This window comes from Ictidomys tridecemlineatus, unplaced genomic scaffold (assembly GCF_052094955.1).
Source record: "Ictidomys tridecemlineatus isolate mIctTri1 unplaced genomic scaffold, mIctTri1.hap1 Scaffold_162, whole genome shotgun sequence".
Classification (NCBI taxonomy): Eukaryota; Metazoa; Chordata; class Mammalia; order Rodentia; family Sciuridae; genus Ictidomys; species Ictidomys tridecemlineatus.
In genome coordinates, this window is record NW_027521417.1 from 503,423 (window position 1) to 522,132 (window position 18,710).

The 18,710-nt window shown below is 40.8% G+C and overlaps 1 pseudogene; it reads left to right on the plus strand.

Annotated features, from left to right (window-relative positions):
• LOC144372779 (junctophilin-1-like) overlaps positions 1-18,710 on the plus strand; it is a 71,272-nt pseudogene that overhangs the window by 48,842 nt on the left and 3,720 nt on the right.

The following is an 18,710-nucleotide window of genomic DNA, read 5'->3' on the forward strand; positions in this document are numbered from 1 at the left end:
CCAATTGGCAGACCATGTGACAATTCTACTTTAAATTTTCTGAGGAGCTGCCATAGTATGTTCCAGAAGAGCAGCAGCCACTTCACCTTCCCGCCAGCAGTGCAGGGGGTTCTGGTTTCTGCACATTCTTGTAACTTTTCTGGTTTGGGGTACTAGCCATCCTGATGGGTGTCAGATAGGATCTCATTGTTTTGATTTGCATTCCCCTGGTGTTTAGTGATGCTGAGCATCTCTTCATGTTCTCACGGCCATTTGTGTATCTTTTTTGGAGAAATGCCTATTCAGGTTTTTGGCTTATGTTTTGATAAGGTTTTGTTGTTGAATTGTAGGAATGTTTTATATATCCTGGATACTAACCCCCTTTCAGATATGTGATTGGCAAGTATTTTCACCCATTTACTGGGTTGCAGGTGCTTAAGCTTGAAATAGATGTTTTAATATTATTTAATGATAATGTGCTTGAACTTTAAAATGACCCTCATTAAAAAGGACTTTTCTCCAAAGATTATTTCAAGAATAAAACAAGCCTTAAGTTTTTTTTAATATCACATTTTTTTCTCATCTGATATAAGTAACATTGGGAGGTAAATCTCAGATAATTTTTATAAAATAAAAATTTATTGTTGTCAAATAAAATGTAGGGGCTGGGCGTGTAGGTCAGTGGTAGAATACTTGCCTAGCATGTAAGATAGCTTGAGTTTCATCTCCAGAAGCAACCAAAAAAAAAAAAAGATAAAGTGGAATTACTTTTTACTTGGCATATTCCAAAGAAGAAGTAAAAATGTGACTTTGTAGCCTTTAAGCTTATTAAGTTGTTGATCAGATGAAAGGGAATAAACTCGCTAAAGTACTGAAGAGTGAGGACTGATTTTTGTAAGTGTGAAAATGTTACAACCTAGAGAACATCTTATAAAAGGAGACTGAGTAGTAAACACTGCTGTTCCCAAGTCAATACACCTGTCCCCTGAGTATTAGCACACTGACAGGGGCTGGAGCTCAAGAAACCAGTATAACAAGAATTTATTGATCCGAGAATTGGCTTTTTGTTTTGTGTAAATATCCTGCTGGTTTCCAGAAAGTGCTTTCAGGGCCCTCTCATCTGTCACATTCATGATAGCATCCCTGACGGTGGGAGTCTAGCATCAGAGCGTGTGGTTAGATAGCTACGTGCTTATATGGAGGCTGCTTTAACTCTAGGTTTTCTGGTGGCCTTAAGGAGAAGAGAAACAACAGATTGTGTAGTCCACATTGTATGGTACAAGGAAGCAAACCAGTTTATCACCAGAGACCAATTTTTTTCCTGGCACTGAACAATGAGAGGATTGCGTCACCTAAATCTCAATAAACATGACAACAATAGACATAATGGACAATATTTCATGAAAGGTATAGAAACATTCTTCTCTGCCCTTGACAGAAAGCCAGGGACTGATACTGACTGCAGTTCTGCAGAGACATTTCTGTGATAAAGTAATGTGGTTTAACTTTTGATCTCTTCAACTAGAACCATTTGTGGTTCAGATGGGCCTTGACCTGATCTCTGATTAACAATACTTCCAAAGCCTGTTTTCTAATACATGTGCAAAAATTTAGACCTGTAAGTATCAAATACCTAACTTAATAGCAATATTCTGCCCCTTAGTTTACCTTTTGTACTGGCTATATTTCAGAGGAAAGGAAGACATGATCTCCTGCATTAGCAAATAGGACGAACTATTCACTGATGATATAACATGTTTTAAACCAGAATCTAAGAATTCTTGTTTCTTGAAGTTACTACTTCAGGTCTGGTCTTTTATTTCTTTTTTAAAAAAATGATAATTTATGGAGAAAATTAACATTCAAGAACCAATAGATGGAATAGATGGGGACCCCTAAGATGTAGTCTTCCCAAATCAGATCCTGAGAATGGAGTGATAGCAGAATCATTGTCTATTCTAGATTAAAATCTTCACCAGCTGTCAGTCAATCACTGTGTGAAAGATTGAGATTAGAAAGTGGAAGACATCTAAGGGCTCTGTGCATTGCTGAGCATCAGGAGCATGTGCTGAGCCTCACTGGGTTTGTCTTATCCAAGAACCAAATCCAGATTGAAGGACCAGTTTCTTACCAAGTGCTAGTCACATAGAAATCATGGCTCTGATTTTCAATTGCGATTTCAGGAGCCAGTTGCTTCTTCTCCTATCAGGGAGTATTCCTTGCTCAACAGACTAATTTCTTCTTTAAAAGGGCTGCAACTGTCTGCACAAGATAATTGGTTTTCTGAAATCTAGGTCTCACATAAATGAGTAATGTCACAGTCCAAAAGGAAGGCTCACAGGTCATATTTTTTTTTTTTGCATTTTATCCCCCATGATGCCATAACCCAGGAAAGAATTTCTGGTTATTGTCAGGCATTTTCAAGAGAACCAGAGGGAAATAAAATGTCAATGAGATGGGCTCTGCCTTTGTAGTAACCCTGGTGAGATGTTAATGCTGCAACCAGGGCAGAAGCAACAATTGGATTGAGGATGTATTTTGAAGGTGGTGCCAACTGGATTTGCTGACAATTGATGGGGCATGTGCAAGAAAGGGTGGGATCAGGGATGGCTCAGAGAGTTTGGCTTGAGCAACTGCAAGTGCGGTATTGCCATCAGCTGAGATTTGGGTTTTCTCAAGCTATCTACCAATTGCTCTTATTTTTAAATTCTCCTAATAATTATCTTTAAATACTTGGTTGTCAAAGCAAATCACAAGAGCAGACACTGAACCAATTAGAGTATAGCCTTTGACATCAAGTTTTAAGGGTTGGATCAGTAAAATAACTCTGACTTAATACATATAATACATTTTTAAAGGACAGCAGAATATATATGTGTGTTAGAGAAAGAGACTGGAGATTGAACTCAGAGCCACATGGATGTTAGGCAAGAATTCTACCACTGAGCTAAACCTCCAGCCTCCAAATCAGCATACTTTTGAAGCAGTTTATTGTTGAGAAAAGAATGTATAAAAAGTAGAAATAGCAAATTTTGTAAGTATCAATTTCACCATTAGCAGAATTGTGGTAGATTCTAGATTAAAACCTTTATCAGCTGTGTCAGGGGTAGACATAGGAGCTATCAAAAGCTAGAAGTCAAGAGTAGACATTTAAGGATCCTGAGCAGCATGTTCGTTGGCCAGAGGAGGAGTGTAGGTAGAGAATGTTCAGTGTAGAGTTGAATATGCTTTTTATAAAAGCATTATTATATCTAATAAAAATTGAATGTGTCAATTAAGGAGGAAAGTGAAAAAAATTGGGAAAACTCCATTATTGTTTTCCAACTAAGGTGCCCTGATAGGTTATGAAGCACTGTTTTGGTCCTTAAAGAAAAAAACCTTAGATACTCATAAGGTGACTGATTCAAAAAATAATTTGTAGTTACATTCTTAACTCCCAAGTTCTGCCTGGCATTAAGAAGTTTTGGTTCCTGCTGTGTCTGTTCACAGCTGACCTCTGCAGGGCTGGTGTCTGGGAAAAAATTATCAGGCTTCGAGGTCTCTCTGTATATCAGCACCATTCTCATGGCTTTGCCCACATCAAAACTCTCCACAAGTTAAAACTTTGGATTATTGTAAAATGAGAGCCCTAAAAGTCAGCCACTGATGCCTCATTAAAAGGAGATGCTTCCTGGTTATTTTTACTGCATTCAGTGGGGGAAGCATATGTGATAATGGTATGTGGAGTTTCTTAAAAGGCCTAAAAGACTTGTAAATGTCAGCAAGCTTTTGAATGAATGAAATGTGTCCTGGGTACTATGCTCCTTCTGTGCACATATGTTTTTTTTTTTGTGACAAGCTGCAGCAGCAAGGCATCCTGCTGAGTGGTTTCAGCTGATCTCTGCAGACTGCCCAGCCTGATGCTGCACCCCAGGAACAATGGCATGCCTGTACCAGCTAGCTGATTAAAGGGGTCGTGTGCAGCTCTGGAACTGGGCCTGGGATTTGAACACATGAATTCACTAACATGAGCCAGAGGCAAGTCCAGATTATTCCTGGGCAAAAGCTAGACATTCCAGTAGCCGTGGGCACATGTGACTGATGGTAACAGCAAACTCAGAGCTCCTGTTCTGTTCCACATCTCAAGATTGGGTTCACCAAAAGCTTCTGAGCAGACTTCTGGGTTCAAATTTGGATGTGATTTAGACCAGTTTGGATGTGGTTTTGACCAGCCATGCAGCAGTACTCTGTTCAGCATGGAGCTGGGCTAGACAAGGAAGTCCTCTCCCTCGGTTTAGTATTACAGGAAAGAGTAAGTAAAAAAGTAAAGAGTTAAATAAAAAAGTAAAGAGTTAAGTAAAAAAGTGGCAAATGAAGCTCCCGTAACACTGTGCTTTCAAAATGTATCTGCAGAAGAGTAAGCTGTATTTATCTGTTCTCCAGTTTAGCCTATTGTCAAAAGTGGTGGAGATAATACTACCATTTTATTTGAGTGTATATGATGGCATATTGCAGTTGTATCAGTAAGTGATTTATTTGTGGAGTTTTGTAGATTTATCATCGAAGGGCTAGCAGACTACATGATAAGGCAGTGCCACTGTACTCTTATGGCTTCATTAATTATGATACCTAGACATAATTAGGCTCTAGCTAAGAATAGCAGATAAAATGGAAGATCATTCTGGGAAAGATTCTGAGAAACTGAAAGAGCATTAATAGAGGGCATCTCCTGATTCTCAGACACAGAACAAAGCCTCCTCCACCATCAAGGATGGCACCACGCAACCAGCTTCTACAGCAGTTGCTTAGGAATATGTTCTCTTAGCCTCTTGGTTTTGTGTCCATTTCATATTTTAGGATACCCTGTAGACAGAAGTAATCGGAAATATCCTGCATGATTCAGAAAAAAAAATTTCGAAGTTAATTCATTCATTTTTAATTAATAGTCTATTTTTTAGACCAGTTTTTAAGTTACTAGAAAAATTGACCAGAAAGCACAAAGAGTTCCCATCTGCCTCTTCTCCCCACCCAAGTCCCATGTGCAGCTTCCTTCATCTTGCATCAGTGAGTGCATTTGATATAACTTGACGAGCCACTATTGATACATTAACATTCAAGGCTGTCATTTGCATTAGGGTCCACGCTCTGTGTTGGGGAGTCTGTGGATGTTGACAAATGCCTAAGGAGCATCCCTCAGCTCCATTCATTCCCCCTTTTCCCACTTGTACTCTGAACTCCTGGCACCCACTGTTCCTTTATTGTCTGTATGGTTTTGTCATTCCATTTATTTGTAAGTTAACTGTCCAGCTGTTCTGAGGAAGTGTCATTCATTTCTTGATTCATAAAGTGGCCCCCCAGTAGTGTGCCCAGGTAGTGTTCTGTGAATTGCATTGGGATTTATAGCAGAGGATCAAACATCCAAACTCCCACTCTTTGTGAAGCTTCAAATCTTCGTGAAGCTTTCCATCAAGCCTCCAGGCTTGGCTGGGTCCTAAGAAGACAAATGGGCACCATGAGAGCACAGGGTGAGAAGAGGGGGTTGGAGAAAGTAGGTTGAGCATGGAGCCTCCTACCAGTGGTCTCAGGCCAGCCCCATCTTCCTATTTTTCTTTCTGACCGTGTACCTCTGTGGGTTGGATCTGTTGGCATCATCCAGCTGTCAGTTGTGTTTCTCCCTGAAGACCAGCTACACAGTGCCATTTCCCAACTCTTCCCTTCTCTGTTGTCTCTGGGAGATGTGCATGTACTTCTGTCAGACTTCCATTCAGCTTTTACTATTAGCTACTTATAGCCCTGCCTACTGCTAATAAAATGATAGAAAATTTAAGCAGTTAGAAAAATTAGATACCCATCATTTCCACCTAAAGACTAACTAGAGAAGGTTTGCCTGCTTCAGAAGTGGATAACCCATGGTTCTCTGCCTAACCTCCACATCCTCTCTGCTGGGACTGGTGATGTCCATTCTCCTGAGTTGTCCTAAGAAGCCTAAGGCTTTCCCTGCCTCTTTCTCCCCTGCCCCTAGCCCTTTGGAAGTAGTAGAGATTTCAGGGAATACAAATAGGCCAGGGAAGAGGTGGAAGACCAAGAGATCCATTTTGTCTGTGTCAGCTCTGCCCCCTTTTCATTTTTATTTTATACAAAAAAAATATTGCTTAAAAGTGAACTAAGTAGGCTCTTAGGTAACCCTCCTGAGCAGGCAGGTAGGAGACAGTAATGTACATTTCCCAGCAACATCCCTTGTAGCATTATGCTGGTCACCCAGAAATTGCCCATGTGAGAGTTTTTAAGCCATGGGCATTGATAAAGAGTACCAATGACAGTTTTGCTAATCCCCACCCCCAAAGCCACTGTAACAGAGGTTGCTTGATCAAACTTTTACATTGATTCTACCATAGGAATTCAGTCTATAAACACTATATGAAATAATATGCTCTCTCCATAGTTTCAGGGTGGGTAATACCAACCACAGCCAACAGATTTGGTCCAATAAGTTTCGACAGCCAGACTCAGCATCAGGCTACACAGGCCCCACTCATCCTCTTCATTTTCCCCTTAAATGACTGAGGTGATTTACAGGTAGCTTCATCTCTTTTTATTGAAATCCCACTGTCATAGGACACTAAAGCTTAGTACTGCAGGTATTAGGCCATGATCCTAATGAACAGTTCTTTTCTTAGATGGACGTTTGCTTGTCCACATGTAGTTAATAAGGTGCTACCTTTGCTGACTGGCCCTTTCATGCCCCATGTAGGACTGCACACGCAAGAGCGAAAGCTGACGCTGCTGACCAGGCTGCACTGGCCACCCGCCAGTAGTGCGACATCGCGAGAGCTGTAGCCAGGGAGCTGTCACCTGATTTCTACCAACCAGGTAAAACCCTTCTCCTTTGATGGGAAATATTGGAGCACTGCCTTTGGTTATCTTTTATTTCCTTTCTCGCATAAAGGTTCCTGTTCATGACTCAGTAATACTACAAGATCAGTGGGAGTGTATATTAAGTAACAAAATATCCCCTCAAGTTTGTCAGCAATGGAGAATTGGGGGGTTCTCCCTGTCTGCCTCTGTACTCCCAGCCACATATCCCCCCAGCTTTGAGCCAAGAGCTCTAAACAAGTCAGGAATCTAAAAGTATCTGACTTATGAAAAATTGTGTTAGTTGCACATTCCATCACAAATGTCCCGATTCAGATTACCGATGGACCCCTTGCTTATGAGAGACTGTTTTAGTTAAGAAGCAGTGGAATTACATTTTCCCACAATATTTCTTTCCCCTCAAATGCTTTTACACCATACGATAATGGCATCAGCAATAGGAGAAGAACTAGTAAGTACTGTGGGGTTACTTCGTTTGTTTTTTTATGTACCTAAACTGAAGCTCAGAGGTGTGTTGTTAGTTGGCAACTACTTGAAGACAGATTAACCGTAAGAGATGAAGAGGGAAATGCATGTCATAATGGAAGAAATGGAAAGTGACAACCTCAAAAAAAAAGTCACCTTGATCACCTGTCTCTCAAATATCAAAAAATAGCCACCAACAAATACTTGCAGGAAGTTTAAATTTAACTCACTTCCTAGTAGTTTCCCAGTAAGCTGTTTTCATTTCTTTCTGGGATATACTAACAGGATTTTTGTTTTCAAAATAGCTATACCTTTGAATGTATGTGTCTCCGTTGTTCTATATGCAACATCTTTCTAGTGATTATTTACAGAGATAAACAGATTTTTAGGTAAAGAGATCAAAATGTTCTAAATTTATATTAAAGTTTGTATTTCATGGTAAATAATTTCCACCCATTGATTTTTATTAAATTGGTCAAGCTGCATATTACCCCATACCTCCCAGCACCCTGAGTGGTGTGGGTGTTTGGTTTGCTTCTGGTTCTGCTGAGGGTAAGACAACATAAGAACCAGGGGCATCTCTGAGTCCCGATGTACAGGGTAAGTGAATGTGAACAGAATGGCAAGAGCCATAGAAAATCTAGAAACTTGGCTTTAATAAAGGATGGAGTAATGCAAAAAAAAAATTGACCTGCTGATTTGGGGGTTATGCTTCTTTTTTGTTTTTGTTTTTAACATTTAGTTTTTAGTTGGACACAATATCTTTATTTTATTTATTTTTATGTGGTTCTGAGGATCAAACCCAGGACCTCGAATGTACTAAGCGAGCACTCTGCCACTGAGCCACAACCCTAGCCCCTTTTTTTGTTTTCTGTTTTATTTCATTATTGTTTCTTGCAAAGAAAGACAGAAAAGGGCTAGGTTAAAAAAAGACTCAGTTTTTGTTTTTATATAAGGGGCCCAGTTGGATGCTGAGATGTTAGATACTGCTCTCATGGAGTGAACTCTCTAAGAGTCCAAGACCAACACAGAGGCAATCACTGATATGGGTGTTTTCTCTCATGTACATCTCTTGAAAGCTGGTGGGTAGTTTTGAATCCTGTATACATATTTATATTTTGTTGCAAAAGGATTCCTTTGATTTCCTCTTCCGGTACTGATAGATAGTACTGGAATCACCTGTTTTGTTCACACTTCCCCAGTGTGTAAGTACTTTGGTGAATTAGCTGTTCTAGGAGGTGTTCAGCAAACCTAGTAGGTGTTCCTGGGCTCTCCAGGGAGCTGCCATGGTAGAAAGAAGCTGGACAGTGAGGAGACACTGGGCTTGGGCTGCTTTGACAGCAAACAAACTTACTATTGTTGTCTGCAGACGCCAAGTCCTGCTGGGAAGTGGGGTCCCTCGAGACTTCTATTAGGTGTGAGCAAGAGGGAAATGATATGGAAGGTCATCCCAGTTTTCCAGACTGAATGGCTTTAAAGGGCTTTTATGGTGTAAAAGCATTTGAGGGGAAATAAATATTGTGGGAAAATGTAATTCCACCCCTTCTTAGCTAAAACAATCACCTATAAGCAAGGGGTCCATCAGTAATGAATCCATCCCAGGAGCATGATATGACAGTGGGTCTGTTGGCAGCTGGAGCTCCCAGAAAGGCTGCACCCACAGCCAGCATTTCCTGTAGCCACTGGAGAGAAGGCCCTTTCTGTAGGGAGCATCACAGGTCTTCTCAAGGGCCTTAACTCATGCTTTCCACTCTGCATTTACAGGTTGATCATATCACATAGACATTTGCTAACAGGGCTTTCAAGGAATTCTTCTAAGTCAGGCTGCTCATTGAGTTTACATATATCAGACATAAATATCTCCATTGTTTTCCATGCCTGTGCCATGCCTAAACGCTGCAAGCACTGAGAAAAAGGATGTCATAAGCTTACATTTTGGACATTTTCATGGTAAATCGATTTTTTAGGAGCTGGTGGTATTTTCAGGTATATACCATCTTAATTAAATCTTATGGCCGTACTTCAAAAAAAAAAAAGAAATGATTCTATAGTTGAGTTAAAAATACAGGAAAAAACAGCCATATGGGCTGTTCTCAGAGAGTTAAGTTCCCATAATGAAAGAGCATACAAATGGATGTATGTGAGTGTGTGTATAGATGATTACATAGAGACAGTTGAATTGTTAGCAGTGTGAATGACATAGTGAGTCACTCCCAAGAACTCAGAAGAAGTTTGCCCTCTGAAGGTTAAACTTGAAAATGAGCCATGACACTGCACAGAGAGAGGTCAGATGATCTGCGGTGATAGTGTGGCTGCAAGAACTGCAGGATTTCCTCGTAACATGACTGGGTGTAGGACAACACCTCCAGAAAGAATCAGCAACCCGAGGAAGTATAGAAGATAAGTGAGTCACAGAGGCAAAGATTGGCAGTGTTCATCCAAACCCTGACCAGAGAAGCCTGAGCCAAACCTGGGATCATTGTAGTTGCACTGGCAAGAATGTTGGGGAGTAGGAGGCAGGAAAGTATAGCCAGTGGTGTGTATGGCTGTCTTGGCAAGATCATCCTGACCTAGGAAATGACTGCATCAGGCCAGCTCAGCTTCATGCCATTAGGTAGTTGATTCATCTCATGCTCCTTGTCCCCATGCCACATTCACCAGTAACTAATTTTATGATCAGGCTTTCCACGAAGATCTGTCAAGAGGGAGAGCTTGCTGTCAACTAATGAATTGGCTTTTCGGTATCATACATCAGTCTTGTGAGCTGTGGTCATGTGAGTCTACCCCAAGCCATGGTTGTGCTGGTAAAATTGTGTTCCTAAGCCAGGAGGGCTGAGATGAAGGTTCGGAGGGTGATCACCAAGAAGATGAAGGGGTTGGAGAACAAGGACAACTGGGAAATTATACACAGGATTCTTTGTCCTATAGTTTCAGTTTGTTCCCTATCAAGATTCTTGTTTTGTTCTTAATTGCAAGTTATGTTAAATAGGATGTAAAGATGGTTTTATTTATCAGTGGAGCTGGCCATGGGCTAAAGAAATTGAAACACTGTCCCAGAATGTGGTGAATTTATGAGTCTGAACCCCTTTGGGAGACAGGCAGCCCACTTCCTTAGGCAACATGCTTATTGCCCTGTTTAAGTAGGTTGTGCTCACACACAGAGTACACTCATTATCAAAGGTGAAAGTGAAGTCTCGGGTGTAGATTATTATGGACTAGAGTTAACTAAGCTTGCATTTCTGACAGGAGTTATAAGTCTGTAAAAACATAATTGCCTATGCCTCTCCTTAATCTGTCCTACTTTGGGTTAAGAAAAATGAAGCATCCAGAAACAGATGGCTGTTAAGCTCTCCTTCCAAACCTAAAATACATTTTTTTTAAATGAAGAAGGGAAAGCAAATAATCCACTAGCACACATGAAATTAGTAATTCTTAAGTTTTCTGGTTATTCTCACCATATATTCATTCCCATGTATTCAGTTTCACCAAATATGTACTGAGTGCTGGCCCAGGGCTGGGCACCGGAATAGATGTCCCACAGATCTCAGGCAAGTGCTACGGTTGTGGTCACAGACGGTGTGGCATGGTTACAGATGGGACTGTAAGGTCCTAGAGGAAAGGAGGGGACTTGAAAGTGGTCCTGCTACTGATTAAATCATGCTTTTAGAGTTGTTCAATCTGGTCCTCATTGATTGATTGGCAGTCTCCTGAGAAAATGCCTAATTTCTGCTTCATGACTTCTACTGTCACTACGAAGCATTTGCTATGGGTACTGCCCTTCTAGAAATTTGTTTGGGGGACTGTTCATGGTGCTCCTTCTGCCCATAACCAGCCCATGGTGGCTCACCTCTGAAGTTCAAACTGGATTCCCTGCTGCCAACATCTGCCAACAACAACCTTTGTGCCAACCATGAAGACTTAGCTTCCAGTGTCAGTGGGTGGTGTGCTGACTTACTTCATATCGTGTGGCATGTCACTGAGCAGGTGACCTGCATCTGACTACTTCCCAGTTTGAATCCCCAGTGGGGACAAAGCCCTTAGAATTCATAAATGGTGTCTATAAAAACACGACTGACTTAAAAATGCTGACTGTATCAGCACATGTCATAATTTCCCTCCCTGGCAGCGTTCTGGCTAGTCCTCTTAATGAACTGCTGCATCTCATCAGCTTTATGTTGCTGGCACCACACTGCTAATACACACAACCACACAGGACAAGTAGGGGGCACAGCATGTGCCTTCCAAGAGAAAGCCTTCCAGGAAAAAACTTCTGTCCTCTGCATTATATTAAATGTCTTGTTTAAAAATCATTCCATCTTACTATGGAAAAGCTAGCTGTATATCCTTATTGTTTGGCCAGCTGTCATATGATTATGCTACTTTGGAACCGTTTCCAACTGGATGTAGTCATATGAGGCTGATATGAGGACCACATCCAGTCAACATGTGCATTTTTTTGCGTGCTTTCAAACACCTGTGATTTGGTGTATACTAGGATCATCTGGAGCATTAGATGAACATTAAGATTTCTAGGGCTTTGATTTGTACTTACTAAATAAAAATCTCTGGGGATAGCACCTCAGATTTGGCTGAGGACTGGCTGCAAGAATAGTTCCCGATGGGATTGTGTGTATATCTTTAGCCAGCCATTTTCAAAAGCATAATAAAGCTAGGCATTTTTTTAAAATCTAAACTTTGGTGCTAAAATATACTTTCATTGTTCTAGTAAATTCTTTTTTGTTGTGGTGGTGGTGATGGCATCATGGATTGAACCCAGAAGTGTGCTACCTCTAAACTACACCTACAGCCATTGTGATTTTATTTTGAGACAGGGTCTAAGTTGCCCAGATTGGCCTCAAACTTGGAACATTCCTGCCCTAGCCTCCTGAGATTACTGGTGTGGGATTATAGGTGTGTGCCATCACACCCGGCTCTAGTCAATTCTTTGAGCTCAACAGATTTGGAGTATCATAAAAGCCCTGTTGATGAATCTGGGTGGATATACCTGGAAAAACTCATCTTAGAAGAGTAGGCAAAAGCAATTATGTAAGACATGCTTTTCCTCATGCACTTGGGGAGAAAAACCTGTGCCACACCAGACTTCTGAAATTGAAAGAGTGATTAGACTTGTATTTGAGAATTAAAAAACATGATAAGAAATGAATTCAGGAGCTCAGGCTGTGGCTCAGTTGGTAGAGTGCTTGCCTAGCACATGTGGGCCACTGGGTTCACTCCTCTGCACCACATAAAACATACATAAAAATATTGTGTCCACCTACAACTAAAAAAATATGTTTAAAAAAAAAGAAATGAAGGCAGGGGTTGTGGCTCAGTGGTAGAGTGCTTGCCTAGTATGTGTATGTGTGAGGCACTGGGTTTGATTCGCAACACTGCATATAAATAAATAAAAATAAAGTCCATTGACAACTAAAAAATCATTTTAAAAAAATGAATTCAAAGGAGTCCAAAATTTAGCTTTATAAACCCATTAATAAAAATTCCTTTAATGGACAAATTATCTTCAACTTGACCTGTTACTAATAATACAGTGTAAGTTAAAAAGTGGGAAGGATTCTCTTTACTCTTTATAAAAGCATGTTTATGGATTGGGTATGAGGAGTCTCCCCAGAAGCCCTTGTGTTAATGCATGAATGTTCAGAAGTAAAGTGGTTGGATTATGAAAACTCTGACTTAATCAGTCCATCCTAGTTTGAATACTAGGTGGTAACTGTGCGCAGATGGTATGTGGATGGAGCAGGTAGGTCACTGGCGGTGTGCCCTGGAAAGGTGCATCTTCCCTATGGCCCCTTTCTCTTGCCCTCTCTCTGCTTCCTGATTCCTCCATGAACGGAACGGTTTTCTTTCACTGGGCCTCCTCCTTTCGCCCTGATGTGTTGTCTCACCTTGGGCCCAGAGCAATAGAGTTGGCTGTCTATGGACTGAGACCTCTGAAACCATTAGCCCCAAATACTTTCCCTCTAAGTTGTTCATGACAGGAATTTTGGTCACACTGATGCAAAAGCTAAGTCACATACCTACAAAATACATAATGTATAATATTCAAGTTTTATAGGAATTTTCCAATAATTAAAGTATATCCTAAAGTGCTGTCTTACAAAATTAATTTTCCTTGAACCAGTGTAATTGAGTTGCCTAAGTCTCTCCCAGCAAACAGCATCTTGTACTGGTCAGCTTTTCCTCAGTCTCCACCTCAGCTGACAGCTATCCCTTTGGTTGGGAATCTGTGGAAGCAACTCCCATTTCTGCTGTTTGTATTCTTTCCACAGTAAATGCAGGTGAGGCCAAGTGTCACTGGGATTAATCCTGAATTTGTAAGCTGCACTGTCACAGTCCCATTTTCAAAATGAAACACATGGGCCTTTTATCATCTCTCTCACCATTCAGCATCTCTCTACTTTTATCTTCCAATTTTAAAAATACATAGCTAATCATGTTTGCCAGAGTATATTATTTTCTCCACATTTTTCTCTGTGTGTAATTAAGTTAAACATGAGCATTTAATGTTCCTTAATCTTGAGATAGATACTGGTGATTTTTTTGCAAATATAACTTTTGCACTTATCCTTTAAGGACATTAGAAGAACTTAGTCATTTGTGTAATTGGTTCAGTGTTATGTGGTTTACATTAAAATTCCATCAGCTCCAAGAGTCTGGACTATCTTAATTGTCTTTGCTCCATACATTCCCTTCCAGACCTAGATGGGTAGGTTCAGCAAAGCTATAAAATCAAATGACAGTAAAACACAAATAAAGCCAACTCTGATGGCATTTTAGACAAAGGGGTGACATATTTTAGGATATGTGTCAGACTCTCAGGAAAGTATACTTTACCACAGAAGAAAAGGAGGGGTTGTAAAAGTAAATCTGCAATAGAATCACAAGGGGCTTCTCCCCAGAGGACCAGTATGAAAGACATTTTGGACTTTAAAGAGTAGGGACAAAGGTTGGGAGTGCAGCTCAGTGGTAGACCTGGTGCTTAGCATGGGTGAGGTCCTGGATTTGATTTCAGGCGTCAAAAATAAATGAACAAATGTAAAAAGCAGGACTGAGTCTGCTGATGGGAAACATAATCACCTTTTGTGCTTCCTTCTTCCCTCAGTACCCAGCACATAGCACCAAGGAAGAATTCAGAAACAAAGATGTCATCTTTTGCACATATTGCGTTTGCCCCTCTTCTTCATCTGAGCAATGCCTCTTGCTGGGCCAGGAAATCGTACCACCATCTTTGATGGAGGAGTTGAAAGAAAGTAGCCTATTTTGAAAAGAGGGCACTTGGCTGAGGCTGGTGGTATGTACCTGTAATCCCAGTGGTTTGGAAGGTTGAGACAGGAGGATGAAAAATTCAAGACCAGCCTGGGTAACCCTGTCTCAAAATAAAAAGGGTTGGGGATGTGGCTCAGTTGTAGAGCATCACAAAAGACAGTGAGAAGGATGCTTACCAAATTAGGAAAGGAAATATCAATTATTTTTTATTAATTTTTATGTATTTATGATACTGGAATGCATTACAAATCTTATTACACATAGAGAGCACAATTTTTCGTATCTCTGGTTGTATACAAAGTATATTCACACCAATTCATGTCTTCATACATGTACTTTAGATAATGTCCATCACATCCCACCATCATTTCTAAACCCATACCTTCCCTCTTCCCCTCCCTCCCTTCTGCCCTATCTAATAGGGTTCATCTATTCCTCCCACATTTCCCCTCCCTACCCCACTATGAATCAGCCTCCTTATATCAGAGAAAACACTTGGAATTTGGTTTTGTGGGATTGGCTAACTTCATTTAGCATTACCTTCTCCAATGCCATCCATTTACCTGCAAATGCCATGATTTTATTCTCTTTTATTGCTGAGTAATATTCCATCGTGTATATATACCACATTTTTTATCTATTCATCTACTGAAGGGCATCTAGGTTGGTTCCACAGTTTAGCTATTGTGAAATGTGTTGCCATAAACATTGATGTGGCTGTGTCCCTGTAGTATGCTGTTTTTAAGTCCTTTGGGTATAGAAAGGATAGCTGGATCAAATGGTGGTTTCATTTCCAATTTTCTAAGGAATCTCCGTACTGCTTTCCATATTGGCTGCACCAATTTGCAGTCCCACCAGCAGTGTATGAGTGTGCCTTTTCCCCCACATCCTCACCAACACTTATTGTTGTTTGTCTTCATGATAGCTGCCATTCTGACTGGAGTGAGATGAAATCTTAGTTTTGATTTGTATTTCTCTAATTGCTAGCGATGATGAACATTTTTTCATATATCCATTGATTGATTGTTTATCCTCTTCTGAGAAGTGTCTGTTCAGGTCCTTGGCCCATTTATTGACTGGGTTATTTGTTGTTGTTGTTGTTGTTTTGTTGTTGTTGTTGTTGTTTGGTGCTTAGCTTTTTGAGTTCTTTATGTACCCTAGAGATTAGTGCTCTATCTGATGTGTGAGGGGTAAAGATTTTCTCCCCAAATGTAGGCTTTCTATTCACCTCAAAGATTGTCTCTTTAACTGAGAAGAAACTTTTTAGTTTGATTCCATCTCATTTATTGATTCTTGGTTTTAATTTTTGTGCCAAAGGAGTCTTATTAAGGAAGTTGGAGCCTAATCCCACATGATGGAGATTAGGGTCTAGTTTTTTTTTATTAGTCACAGGGTCTCTGGTTTTATTCCTAGGTCCTTGATCCACATTGAGTTAAGTTTTATGCATGGTGAGAGACAGGGGTTTAATTTCATTTTGTTGCAAATGGATTTGCAGTTTTCCCAGCACCATTTGTTGAAGATGCTATCTTTTCTCCAGTGCATGTTTTTGGTACCTTCGTCTAATATAAGATAGTTGTAATTTTGTGGGTTAGTCTCTGTGGCGTCTATTCTGTACCATTGGTCTACCAGTCTGTTTTGGTGCTGGTCAGTGATCTCGCAGCAAGTAAGAGAGGATGGCTTCCTCACCGTAGACTTGAGAGATGGTTTGTCAGCTCCTGCTCATTTACAAAGGTGGCCAACCACATTGTGTGTGACCTTGACTTCATATCTTGGTAATGGAAAGCAGCTGGGAGGAGTGGTGGCCAAAGTGTGCACAGGACTAGGTCCTGGGGTGAGGCAGAGACCTAAAGTGCCTAAAAGGAGGATGCTGCCTTGGAGAACTGTCCCAGGTCCCCCAAGTTGCCCCTGTCAGGACCACAGGCATCCTTAAGTGCTGTCAGCCTGTGCCATCTTTTGATGCACTCTGCTTCTTTATAACTTATTCCTGGTAAAAATGCACTTTTTAAAAACTGAACATTTTTCTATTCCTAGAAAATAACATGATTGTTACAAACATCATGAAGTATATAAAGTAAATCAAAATCCTGAGGCTAAAAATCCTGAGGCTGCAGCCTCAAAGACAACTGCCTTGTCTTGACTTGGACACCTGCAGAACATCTGTTTGTCACAGCTGTGAGTGGACAACCTGGAAAGGATTTGTACAGCACATCCTAAACTACAGGAGTTGTCCCAACTAGAAAGTTTTTGGTTTGGGGGATTTTTGAATATTTATTTTGTAGTTTTAGGTGGACACAATATCTTTATTTTATTTTTATATGGTGCTGAGGGTGCTTCATGCATGCTAGGTGAGCGATGTCCCCCTGAGCCACAACCTCAGCACCCAACTAGAAAGTTTTAATGATTCTTTGATGACAGATCATTACCAATATGTTATCTGCAGAGTTTGCCTTACAATATTGATACATTATTACATTTTCAAATACAAGAGTCACTTCTTTATATATAAAGAATGTGCTTTCTGTGTTTTAAGTGTACAGTACTAATTTGGATAAATAGGTTAATTATGGTGTTCCTCTACCAACATGAATTTCACCTCTATGTTCTGCAGGTACAGAAGAATAATACAATTAGGGAAGTCAGAGTTGATTGATTGTTATGGCTATCAAAATAGGACAATTAACAGAATGTATTGTCATAAAAGTACCCTTTCAGTAATAAACAGTATCTTTTCCTGGAAAATGAAATGTGTTCATGCTTAGTCAAAGCCTTGAAAACAGATTTAAAGGGGAAAAAGTTAATCTCCTTTAGCAAAAAAAAAAAAAAAAACTATAGAGAAACCTGATATACAAGACTTTACATCTTATTTTTCTTTTTTTCTTTTTTCCCAGGCCCCGATTACATCAAACAGAGATTGCAGGAAGGTGTAGATGCTAAAGAAAACCCAGAAGAAAAGGTACCAGAAAAGCCACCTACCCCAAAGGAATCTCCTCATTTTTATCGGAAAGGCACGACACCCCTGAGGTCTCCTGAGGCAAGTCCCAAACAGAGCCACTCTCCCCAACCTCCCTCCCCAAAGTCCATGAAGAAGCAAAACCCCAGCTCCGGGGCCAGACTCAATCAAGATAAAAGGAGTATGGCTGACGAGCAGGTGACAACTGTCGTTAATAAGCCCTTGATGTCAAAGGCTCCCTCAAAGGAGGTCGGAGCCATGGTGTCCCAGTCCAAGTACTCTGGCGGCCACCACATCCCCAACTCCAGTAATGGGGAGCTGCATTCTCAGTATCACAGCTACTATGTGAAACTGAACGCCCCCCAGCACCCTCCAGAACACATGAAGGATGATGATGAAGTGCACCGTCTTCCTCAGCACTGGTGCACAATCCATCACCTAACAAGTGGAGTCCCCCCAAACCTGTGACAAAACCAGTTGCCAAAGAAAGCAAAGCTGAGCCAAAAGCTAAGAAGTCTGAACTTGCTATACCAAAGAATCCAGCAAGCAACGATTCGTGCCCTTTGGAAAAAGAAGCCAATTCAGTAAGTCTCACCACAAGTGTTTTCTTTTCCTTCCTCCCCTTTGGTTCTTTCGGGGAGCCACAGAGGGTGGTGCGCATCTCCATAACTGCCTGGGCTCACAGAGGTCCTAGGGTCACGGGGTTATTTAGAGTTTAACACCTTGGTAGCTTGAGCTAGCCAGAGCTCTCCAGGCACGTGTTCCGGGGGCACATTCCGTTGCTACCTTAGACATTAACTCAGGCAGGCGAGACCTGACCCACCTAGGACCACCTCACATTCTAGCAAGCCTCTGTCCGCTCTTCTTGGTGATCTTCATGGTGGCTTCTGCTCTGACTGCTAGAAAGGAAACATGCCTTTCCCTCCCAGTGCTCTAGGAGGGAGTTCTGAACCCTCCCTTGACCCTCCCACTGTGGTCAGCCTCTTTACACAAAAAGAACATCTCTTCTAGCATTGTGAATTCTTCTCATAAAGGTTTAGCTTGGAGTTTACTTAATGAGCCTGGCTTTGCAGTGAGAACATTTTTCTTCCCCAAAAGAGAAATTTTTTAGTAGTTGAAGAAGATGACTTTGGTCTTCTAATTTCAGAATGTAAATGCTCTGGCAATTTCAGTTTTCTGG